The sequence below is a fragment of the Amphiura filiformis genome, chromosome 4 (assembly GCF_039555335.1).
Source record: "Amphiura filiformis chromosome 4, Afil_fr2py, whole genome shotgun sequence".
NCBI classification, from domain to species: domain Eukaryota; kingdom Metazoa; phylum Echinodermata; class Ophiuroidea; order Amphilepidida; family Amphiuridae; genus Amphiura; species Amphiura filiformis.
The window spans coordinates 40,332,130-40,344,331 of record NC_092631.1 but is presented as its reverse complement, the minus strand read 5'-3'; the positions used below and the strand labels follow the sequence as shown (position 1 = coordinate 40,344,331).

The 12,202-nt window shown below is 35.5% G+C and overlaps 1 protein-coding gene across 1 annotated transcript in view; it reads right to left on the bottom strand.

Moving 5' to 3' along the window:
• LOC140150896 (secretin receptor-like) overlaps positions 1 to 12,202 on the bottom strand; it is a 474,785-nt gene that overhangs the window by 209,044 nt on the left and 253,539 nt on the right.

Genomic DNA, 12,202 nt, shown 5'->3' with positions numbered 1-12,202 from the left:
ATATTTTTAAATCACTCTGCGCTTTTAGTACTGACCAGACTATATTTTTTCCCGATAGAAAACGCTTTACAATATTATGCAATACTAGCAGCTATTAATCATGCTTCAGTGGGCAAGTACCACTAGCTTTAAATGGTATTGAAATTTGTCCTGTCCGGGGGGACTTCCATAATAGCTCAGTGGCGTTATTTTCTAGGATGGCGAAGGTGACTGATGCGTAGTAGGCCTATGTAGGGCTGTAAAAGCCTGTTCAGTAATTTCATCCGGAGAATGTAGAAATCCATGAATCAGCAAAATTTAGATTTTAGCACCTTGCCCAGCACCTTTGTTAGTTTCGATGTGCAAACATTAAGCCCTGTATTAGACAAAATAAGTTATTTTACATGAATCTGTAATTTCTCTACATAGTAGAGAAATCAGATATTATTATTATTATCGGTATTTTATTTTTCACATGTCGTGGCCAAACGGCCAAATTACATGTAAAATTACTTATTTGAACATACATATAAATATTAAAAATATGTGACCGTACAGCACGAATGAGCCGTAAATTCCCTAAATTGTATTCTGAGTTACAGTGTAAAATGTGTATGAAGGTCGTATTCATCGGTAACTTAAGCTGGCGCGACATCTATATCATTTTGATAGTCAAACACCAGTCAATAATCCTATTGTTGATGTGGATAATAAGCTTCTACCTTAGATGGCTATAGAATTTTTAATAGCGCTGGTCTTTGTTTGTTTTGGCTAAATCCTGTTCAAGTGGTGGGTTACCAGGCATTGTATTTTGTATAGGTATGTATACCAAACAATTAACAATGAGGGAACTTTCTTAAGCCTCGTTGACTTGGGGATGATTTGAAATGACCGCTAATTATGACTGTTTGATATTTTTTGCTAGCGATGTGGGAAAAGAGACACATGTAGAAACGAAAGAAGCTACCATTTGGTTGAAGGAGCAAAGTTTAACAAACTATAACCCCGCCTCTGGATATCGTTTGAAGTCAAATGATATACCATTTTAAAGCTTATGATGTATATTTTCTAAACACGAAATAAAACAGAATTGACCGGGGGAGGAATTTACGGCTCATTCGCCGTGTACGGTCACATATTAAACACTTTAAGAAATTTTAAAATACATCAAAATTTGCATCTATAGGGAAAAAAAGTATTGGATCAGAAAAGCACCATATTGCACGCAAATATTAATTTGACCAAAATACTATTGCACTATGAAAAACATCAAAATATACTAAAATCCACAAAATGTCAAACATATTATAACAGTTGTACCAGACTATAAAAAGCAATCATGGCATTGGCAATGAAGAACAATCCCAAGAGGAGATAACTGATTTAAAAGATTAACAAAATATAGGACAGGGCTCAGCATTTGAACGGGGCTTAAACTTTATCAATACTGCTGCTTTCCTCGGTTCTTGCCCCCCCCTTCGCTATCACCCAGATCACATGGTTTGTCATCCACCCACCCCCACACACACACACACACACTTGTTTCCCATTGGATCTATCGTCATCCTGATTCAGACGCTTTTATTGTTTCATTTACAACTTTTATTATATTTATCACTGATTATGTTGCCGAATAGTCTTTTGACATTAGTAGGCGTCATTAGTAGATCTCATATAATTGAAGTGCTCCCCCGAATAGCAAGATAATGACAGGCTTATGCTTAGTTTTGACATGTAAGAATACAAAATGATTTCCTGAGTTCTTAATGGGGAGTTATAAGCTCCATTGCAAAGTGAAAGCAGAGCGAGGTGTGTGGATGTGACGGGCATGTGTTGTGTTTATGGCCCGGGGTTTATGGGGGAGGGGTGGGTTAGGCAATTAACAGCTGCCTGGTATCATTCAACATTTCTGATACTGTTACGGCTTGAAATTTTAAGGCAGCGGGACTTAAGATGCTCTCAGGAACAACTTTTACTACTTGATGAACAATCTCAAATGCTCTACTTTGCACCAACATGACAGTATAGATTAGGCCCATGAAAGTCAATTCCGAGTTTATCGTCCCTTTTTTTCCAGGTAGGTGAGGTGACTTTTTCATTTTTCATTATTTCATCAGATTTCATTATTGACCCAAAATGCGTATTGATTTAAAGCCAAACTCATACATGTGATTTATAAGCATGTTTTATAGGGGTAAGGACTAGGAAAGTTAGAAAAGAGCCTGGTTTTGCTTCCAAGTTATGAATATATGTTTTACAAACAAAAATATATGTTTCCAATTGCTAAAACTGGTGAAAACACTGATACTTTGGAAATAATGAAATATTTTGGAATTTTTGAAAAAGTGACGCGGGCGGGGGACGATAAACTCGGAATCGACTTTCACGCGCCTTATAGGAAATATATTCCATAAGTTAATGGTTTTATAGTTTATTATTTCGGTTTACCAAAAGTGAAGAAATAATATCAGTAATAACTGTAAAAAATGGTTTATGTCCATTTGAAGCCAAAATAATAGGATGAATTAAAAAAAATAAAACGCACTATATACTATATCTTGGAGCTGTGCATAGCTATAAACTAAACCAACAAACCTATATAGAACTCACGATAATAAACTCTCTTTATTTCCCATTAATTTATCTAATGTAAATAACAAAGAGACGCTTATTATACGCCAGACTGAGCACAGCTGTTGCAAAATTGATCAAGATCCAGGTGGTGGTCGCCGTGCATTCTCTAAATTCAGTAAATTTCCATCGTCAACCGTGTAATTGAATGGGATTATTTTGAAATTTTAAAACGCTTGAAATATCACAAACAAACATGCTAAAACCGTTGGGGTTCGATAATGAACCCCACAAAACTAACCGAGTATATGGAAAATACCATGCATGCCATACGGCCGGGCGGTTTCACAAGTTGCCGGCTCTATCATCATGCCACTCGCCGCCTGTCAAGATCCAAAAACTTCTGAACACATTACCACATACATTACAGTAGGATCAAGGACGTTGGTTCGAATCAATTGTTTAAAATCAATCAAAATGGGAAAGAATCAGAATTCCAATACGCTCACTGCATTCTGTCAGAATCGGAAAGGACAACATATTGACACGTTGTAACTAGGTGTTAACGTATGACTGGTGGAGTGCTCAGTTTTGCAATATTTTCGCCATTTTACAAAATACAAATATGCTCATAAGTTTGCCAATAGCAAAGATCAAGGATCTGGAATAAGTCATAGTTGAACCGGAATATATTTGCCAACTATGTTCTACGTTGGAGGTAAGTTCATAATGTTCTTCATAGCAAGAACAGAAAAAACACTGGCAAAATGCAACTTTTACTAAAACGCCATATTCCGCGATAGTCCATATTTACATGACTTTGGCGAACACTTTTGGTTCTCGTTTAAATTCTACCGATAGCACAGTCGATCTAATGTTATCTGCGGTTAGAGGACAGTTTAGAGAACTCTTTTGGCTGGTTGTTTGGTGTAAAAAAACATAATTTTTAAAATATCGGGATTCAAGCAGGCGACCCGCATGCTGTGCAAAAGACGGTCCAAATCTACATTCCAAGCGGAAACGCTTTTCAGAAACATACCCATCTTTTTTCAGCAATCGCTGAAACCTAAATATGCAATTCCAGGCGATTTGTAAAAAATAGCGTCAGCATATTTGACTATGAACTTGGGACACCGAAACAAATGCTTGCATTGGTGCCAGACCTATTATAATGATACGATAATTAGGCCCCCAATAATGGCTTTCATTTTAGCCGTTATTTATTAAACTGAGATTTTTACTTTTTGAGAAATTAATGAATGTATCGAAACACTTTTCGGAGATCGTCACCTTAGTTGCTCCACCCCTTAAGAGGTGAAAAGTCTGTTAGTGCAGTTAAATGTCAGGTTTGTTCAGATTAGATGCCACAAGCTTTACGTTCTGTGGCTTCGCGACAACCTCATATCTTCACTTTTCATGTTCTTATTGTTTTGTCTAAGTAATATCATAATATATGCTTAACCTATCATTTTCCATTTCTTATAACATTTATGTGCACTAAGAAGAAAACAAATAAGCTTGAACTTGAACTTGAAATAGATGTCAGTGAAGTTATGAATGGTTACATATATATGACGTTGGAGTTTTATGTGTGCAATCTTTCTAGTTTGCAATCTTAAACGTTCAAAACAACTCTTAAAATGCTCATGATAATTGTGATACCAACATTGTAAACAAACCATCGCTTGTTTTTGTACCTCCGTCTCTATTCTACACCAAATATATGTTCGTTACAAAGACAAACACTCACCATGCATCTTAACTTGATTTAAGATTGATCATCAAACCACAGAAACGGGAATTTCTAAAAGCCCTAAGATTCGTCAAGGCTCCTTGGAATATCATCAAATATAAAGTAAAATAGTACGTTAACCGATGGGAATGCAGTTATCTAATTTGATAACTATCGCTAAAAAAAAACCTATTTTATTTAATATACAGTAAACCGACCTATCCCTTTGGTAAGTTACTAGTATCAAACTCAGATATGCGACTGTTACTATTAAGTTATACATTCCCTACATGTACTTAACTTAATATTGGCTTATTAATTTTATTTTTATTTTTAATAACACACACTGTTATATGTTGCTCATATTCAATTACTTACAACAAAGACAATATCTTAAAAAACACTCAAATGAAGTAATCAATAGATTGATAATTTTATGATGCGCAATTTGATACCTCATTTGCAACGATGCGACTTTATTTCGCTATGCCGACTTGATTGGAAAAACGAGCATTCCAAATGTGAGAAATGTAGGCTATATCTTCCTTCAAGTTGGCTGGCTGTTCTAACGGGTTAATTCGCGTTCCAAGAGAAAATTCTGTGTAAATATGAAAGGCTTAATTTCATATTCAAACTGGTATAACTTTGGAAATAAAGTTGCACCGTGCGGAAAGAGGTATCAAAAATAAGTGTTCGGATGCTTTTTGTGCGCAGTATATATGCAAATTATTAACTTTGTAATTAAGTTGAAGTTTGTGTTAATTTTCAAAAGGTAATAAATCCCTTGTTATAACATGTCAAGATAATTTATCTTGCCATGTGGTCAAGTCGGATGGCACTTAGACGCTTACGTACTTCATGCTTTGTTATATTTTTTCAACTTTAAAAAAGAAACAAAATTAAAGATAAATTACGCGAGGTACGTGATGAGCATGGTAACTGGGTTTCACAGAGTGTATTTTTGGGGTATGTGGTGTGTTACGTTATAAAAGAGAAATGAAATGGTAATAATATATCAAAATGATAATCATTTAAATAGTGGCTTACAGTTAATTAGCCTCGCCCACCTGAGAATTTCTTTTGCATTTTTTACTGAAAGATCTAATTAACTTCTTTTTTTTCAATTTTAAGATGATTGGAGAACAATAAATCTTATGTTGTAAATTCAAATTCGTTTCCGTGGAGCGAAATAAATATTTGAATAATTATGTGACTCGTTCCCACCGGACATAACTTTACTTTCAGTTTAAGAATGTCATCGTGTAGCTTTAAAAGTTAAGCTGAAAGTTATTATTAGGTAACACATAGCATATGATGCATTAGAGTGTTGGTTCTTTTTGTATAACAGCCAGCGTAGTTCTGATAAGCTATAAGCAAATAATTATACTAATGTAACACATTGAATGTGAAAAGTGAATTGAACGCAGGTAATTAAGGGCTGGGGTATGAGCGACCTTGAAGTTCCGGTATCTGGAGAGGGGAAGCAATGAGCTACCCCGATTCACAGCGGCAGGTAGTGACTGGGCCGCCGAGTGTTAATATATATTTATTTTGGAAGGTTCGTGTTTGTTTTAAATTTTGGGGCGTTTTTCCAAAATTTGATATTTTTGGTCATATTTCAAAAAAGCGACATGCCAAAGACAACTCTTTGGGCACATAGTTTGTTATTGTTATTGCAGTTCTTTTCCACATGCCTACGTTAACATTCGATTGGGTGATTTACTAATATTATATATTTTATGACTGCAATTTGGCGTTTTCAATGCGTTTTACACGTATCATGAAATTAACGCAAATATCTAGTCACGCTGATTTTAACATTTTTACCTGATCGTCGGCTTTTGCAGGCAACAGAATGCAGATTGGCTCACGATAGATGTTGTATTCCTCTATGTGGTTCACTCATTGATAAAATGAGTTTGCATTCCTTGTAACAACACACACATTGCCGTCTGGAAACCGGGTCTGGTACTGATTTTGGGACAGCCAATAGACTTCAGCGCCGTATCAAATCTCATAAAAACCACACGACTGACGACTATGTGTTTATGTTTCCCGCACGAAAGCTTGTGTCTACATCTATTACTATACTTCTTTGGAAACGTTGACCTTTGACCATTCTTTGTATAACGCCCTGATATGACCTTGATATGTTCGCTTGATTGGGTACGTTATAGCATCCATTTCATTGAGGTGTTAGGACTTGGTCAGTAGATAATACTTGCAGGGATACAATAGTTTAACATGGTGTGTGAGCATGGTGAAAGACTCATTATTGATTAGGCGCGGACATATTAAAGGCACAGGTCCTTTGCGTGTATAGCAGAAAATTATAATAGAATGTGTGAATAGAATTTTTGGATTTTGCAACTAAAATACTAACTGCATTCTGCATTATGTATTTATTTATTTATTTAGACCTATGCCTATTTATTTATTTACTGACTTATTTATTTATTTTATTTAGTTGGTATATTAGTTAGTAGGCCTAGTTAGTAATATTCCATGATAGGCCTACGTCGGTTTATTAGTGATTGTTGATAACTTGACAACTTGATTGATTGATCGATTGATAGTCATTTCACATTATATTCCTAGTTTATAGGCCAATTTGAATAACATCGTACATTAGATAAATAGACCTATCGTATTGATTTATTCTATTCAGCAATATCAAGGATTACTATCAAACTTCTCATAGCTGATTGTCAGTTGGCTCAGTGGTAACGCAGTATGTTCTACAACATCGAGGTCCCGGGTTCGATTCCCACCTCTGCCTATTTTTTGCAAGGCTGAGAAAAAAATGAAATTTCTGGACTGCAAACTGAGCTGGTCCTTTTCTGGTGGCTGTGTCTGTTACAGGCACACTCCCTCTGCATCCAAACCAGGTTCACGCTCATTACACCTCCCTTAATCATATAATTTTGTCACCTAACCACAAAATCCTGTTATCCGCATACAGTCTTGTCTACGAGCTGCCTGACCCATAATACGTTTACGACGGACACAGTGTAAACTTCATCAACATTATAATAGTGTAAATTTTGTGTTGGCCTAAAGGAATGGTAAAAGTAAGAATGGCTGTGCCAGAATTACAGAAAACCATGCATGTTAATCCGATTCTGTAATCATTAGAGTCCTGCGATCGATAGTAAATGCAGTGTCTTTAATGTCCATGTAAACATTTCGCTCGCATAAAATATCATTATCATTTTAGTAAAATGAGGGATATATTTCTGCATATAAATAATTGTTCGATCGATTATGAGTTATTTTGAATAGAACCTAACCTACACACAGGAGGTAAAAATCCAGGACTTTTACAAAATATTGCACACACACACCCCCACACAAAAAAATACATACGTGATACCGCATTCAAGGGATTTGACACAAATTGAACTCATATTATCTGGGCATGTTTTCCCACGTCAACATAATGTCATCTTCCACTTTTCTCTCTTTTTAGGTTGAATTATAGAAGAATTTATTCAATATAAGTATAATTAAGATAAGAATGCACGTCTGTACGCCGATAAATGATCATCTTCTCCACCATTCCGAGTTACCATAAAGATCTATGAAATGAAATATTTTTGGAAGACGACGCGTCGGGGTCCATGTCGAATTACCAACAGTAGCTCAATTAATGCAGCATTGACTGACTGACTGTTGGGAGATGATCGCCGGCTTCAATCCAATGTATCTATGGTTAAATATAGTATCAAATAAATGAGAAACCGTTTGAGCCAAGCTTCTGGGTACAAGTATTAATCTTCATAAATAAAAGATTTAATTTTCTGCAGATTTGACGGGAATATCGGGGATATACCATGATCCACATTTTATCAAAACAACCTCCTGTGCTGCGTAGGATAACACAACAGGGCGAACTATCAGAGGATTTGATTTCGGAAAACGTTCAGCTTAGGTCAGCGGAGATAAAACGTAGTTGTTCTGAATTGTTGTTCTTTAACGCCTTTGTAGCGCTAAACATAAGTACACGTTACACTTACAGGCACCATTATTAATTGAAATCTACTCTGAAGACCTTTGGGATGTCCTAAAATATTTGTTGATTTATACCCTGTCGCTAGTGAAGAGCGATAATGTTAGTCCACTAACGCGGAAGGGTCTCGGCACACAGCAAGAAACAATGAACGTGATTAGTTAGAATATATTGCAAACTACAGATTCAGATTTCAAATTCAAGGGATATAGTTTGTAAAGAAATTACAACAATTGTTTATGCGCCTAATTGTCGCTATCACCAGGATGTAAGTATTATAGACACGGTTAAGAATACTCCGCGATAATAAATAGTTGGGTTTTTTTCAGACTGCTTGGGAAAGTAGATGCGCAAATAATTTAGCCCTTTCATTTGTGAAGACAATAAAGGACTCTGGAAATGAATAGTGTGTAGTGCATATCAACAAAATTACCCCGTCTGGTGCAAAATAGAAGAGGAAATGGGACATACTCCTTCTTTCATTACCAGTTGTTTGCATTAAAGTTGTGCAAAACAATTATGTGCGCGTTTCTCCCGGTTAGGGAACTCTGCACTGGGAGTGGGTCAGAGAGAAGACTCATTCCCCCTCGAATAGGAATGAAGGAACGAACGATCGGAATTAATTGTGGGTAGGAGCATATAATATTAAAATACGCACGCAAATTGATTTTTTTGAAACATCAAAACTTTGCACCTAGTGGTAGGGGTGAAAGAATATCAGTAGGATCCATGTCTACTGGGCAAAGTCATGTTTATGATAACTTCATTTTCAAAAGTGCATCTTTTGGCGTTATTGGATCAAATCATGTCACGTAACATTAAAACGTCGAGAGTTGCTTTCAACAAGCCCTCTCCGTCGATACAAAAATAACCCATAAGGTAAAAATCTCATTTGGCACTGCACCAACAAGATTGTGTTTTCAAGTGGTTGTAGCGGCCTAGCTAGTATTCTCTGGCAAGTCTGCATGTCTCAAGATACGCTCTTGTCTTGTAACTAACGACATCCGAAACTTTCCTGGCTCCAAAAGAAGCAGAAATAACAAAAAAAATCAGACAAACGACAAATCTACTCTGGTCTGGTTTGAGCGTCTGTTACAAGATTCAACAAAATAAAACAAACTGAAAAATGTATTTTATGTATTAGTATCAAGTATCTCATCTGATTGAAACCACTTGTATGAATTTTCATATTAATATTTTAGTTGTAAAAGCGTTTAAGAGTTGTATTGTGCGTGTGTGTATCCCCCTGCATAGAATTCCGTTAAGTACATTATCTCATCAGACACCGCACCGCCATTGATTTTTTCTATTTTTTTGTCATATGTGACCGTACACCACAAATCGCTCGAAAAGTCGGAAAATTGTATTCTGAGTTACAGTGCAAAATGTGCATAATGGTTCTAATCATATGTACCTCAAGTTGATGCTACATGTTTTTCATTTTGCTAGTGCAAGTCAAACACCTTTTAAACCAATCGTTAATCATATTGTTGAATAGGATAATTAGCTTCTACTTATGCATATAAGTACGTCTAGTCTTTGCTTGCGTTGGCTAACTCGTGCTCAAGTGGTAGGTTAACCACTAATTAACAATGGGAGGACATATCTGAGCCTCGTTGGCTTGGGGATGATTTGAAGTGACCGCCAATTACGAGCATTTGATATTTAATACCAGCAATGTGGAAAAAAAACAATGTAGCACCGAAATAATGTACCTTTTGCTGAAGGAGCAAAGTTTAACAAACCACAACTCCGCTTCTGGATATCGTTTAAAGTCAAATGATATATCATTTTAAAGCTTATGATATATAAACATCTCAAAAGTAACTACCCTCCTCCCCTTAAATAATGACCATTATTAAAAAACGGGTGATTGTATTACAAATCTGTAAAATGCGTCGGAAGTAGAATTTATTTCTGCACATTTTGACACCTCATTTGTAGCAAATTGACAAAATATTGACGTCACTGCGTACATTTAAAACAATTTAGCCCACGATTTGAAAGTTGCAGTAAATTCTATTGATTTTGCATTCAGTGGAAGGAAATCTGTGTAATGATATCTGATTGTTTTTGTATTGTACACATTTGTATGTAAGAGTAACTTTCAAATCTGGACCTCACCACATTAAATTGACCGGTGATTTATTGTTTTCTGGGCTTAGCCTATTGTATCAAATGAGGTGTCAAAATGCGAAATAAATTCTGCTTCCAACACATTATTCATATTTGCAATACAATAGCCCCTTTTTGAATAATGGCCATTATTTAAGGGGGGGGGGGGTAGTTAATTTTTTGAGATGTTCATTTTCTTAATACAAAAATGGTGGTGGACGGTCACATTTGTTTGTTTTGATCTGTTATAAAAATATGATACTATTTTGTTTGCTATGAATTTGAATGTTGTTAATTAATTTTGAATGATATTTATTATTAAGACTATTATACAATATCTTTTTATTAAATTATAATTTTCCCGTTGACACATTAGATATAATGAATATCTGTTACATTTCACTAATTTAATAAATATCGTAAACTTATCAATCAAAATATAAGTACATTGTTGTTTATCTTCAATTAAACTTTCACTACAAGCTACCGGAAAAATATTTGATGTAAAAACCTAAATATATATAACTATCGATAGTGAACAATTGAACAATGATAAGGGTAATAACGTTACTATGGCAACGAGGTGCTTGCCGTAGTGAAATATTTTGTTAGGTGATTGAAATGTGCCTCAACTGCAACTATTGAAATGATGAAAAGGTACAAAACACGTTACAGGTCAATAATTCAAAATTTCTCAAAATATTATTATTTGAAGTTTGGATATTATCAATCAATTTAGATTGTTCCCAAAATAACAGCATCGATAAACGTGGTATTATTTTGTGAACAATACTTGTATAAAATTCTAGACGAAATTTTTATGGCAACTGAAAATTGAAATAATAACGGCCTTAATGTTCAGCATATATTTAGTTGAAACGATAATTATTAAACTGCGCATGGGGAAAATCAAATTACCCGGTGCCCTGTGTTTAAGTTCAAACAATCACCGGTCCTCGGTATGCATTTAAGAAAATTCAATTCCTCGATATCGTTTTGTTTAATTCTTCTATGATACACACAATTTGCCCTTTGAATGTCTATATTCCCATGGTTATTAACTTTACAACTTCTAATTACCCAAACATGAATCTCTTAAATCCTGCATTAAACAATATTTAAACTAGATTTGAAACGATGCCATATGTCAAAAGGTGCAAAGAGCAACAATGTGAAATTGGTTGAACCTAAATAACTTGAAATTGGTACCTGCCGATTATTCGTTTTTGTAAGCTTTAGCTTGATTGATCACCAAAGTCCACTATTCTCTTAAATACCCGCTAGGAAGAATGTGTTGAATACCCGCTAGGCTGAGTGTTACCAATGGCACGTTGTCCAATTTGTGAGTTCGAGTCTGTCAGCTGCATGCCCAAAGGATCACGTCAGATAAAATGTAGTAACACATTTATACAACAGCGTTACTGTATGTCCCTTGTGCTTTAGTGTAAAGTCGTTTTAAGACGCCTACCCTGGACACTATTCTAAGAATTTCCAACCCATTTTAAAAAAAAAAGCAACATATTACTCTAATTCGAAACAATACACTGAGTTAGAGCATGCAGTTTTAAGAATGTCACACGATCGGTGATATTGTTTTCCTGTTTGCTACAAGCAACGCCATGACAAAGTGGTTACTATGCGATTACAGGTCATCAGAGTAGTCCAATGTACACACTTTAGCCAATTTAGCGGTATTTTGACACGGAATGAAAAGTCGATGCGCTGGTATTGATGATATCGTGTTTCAAATCGCACTCTCCGTACGTGCGCATTTTACCTCTTGCCTGCAAATACCA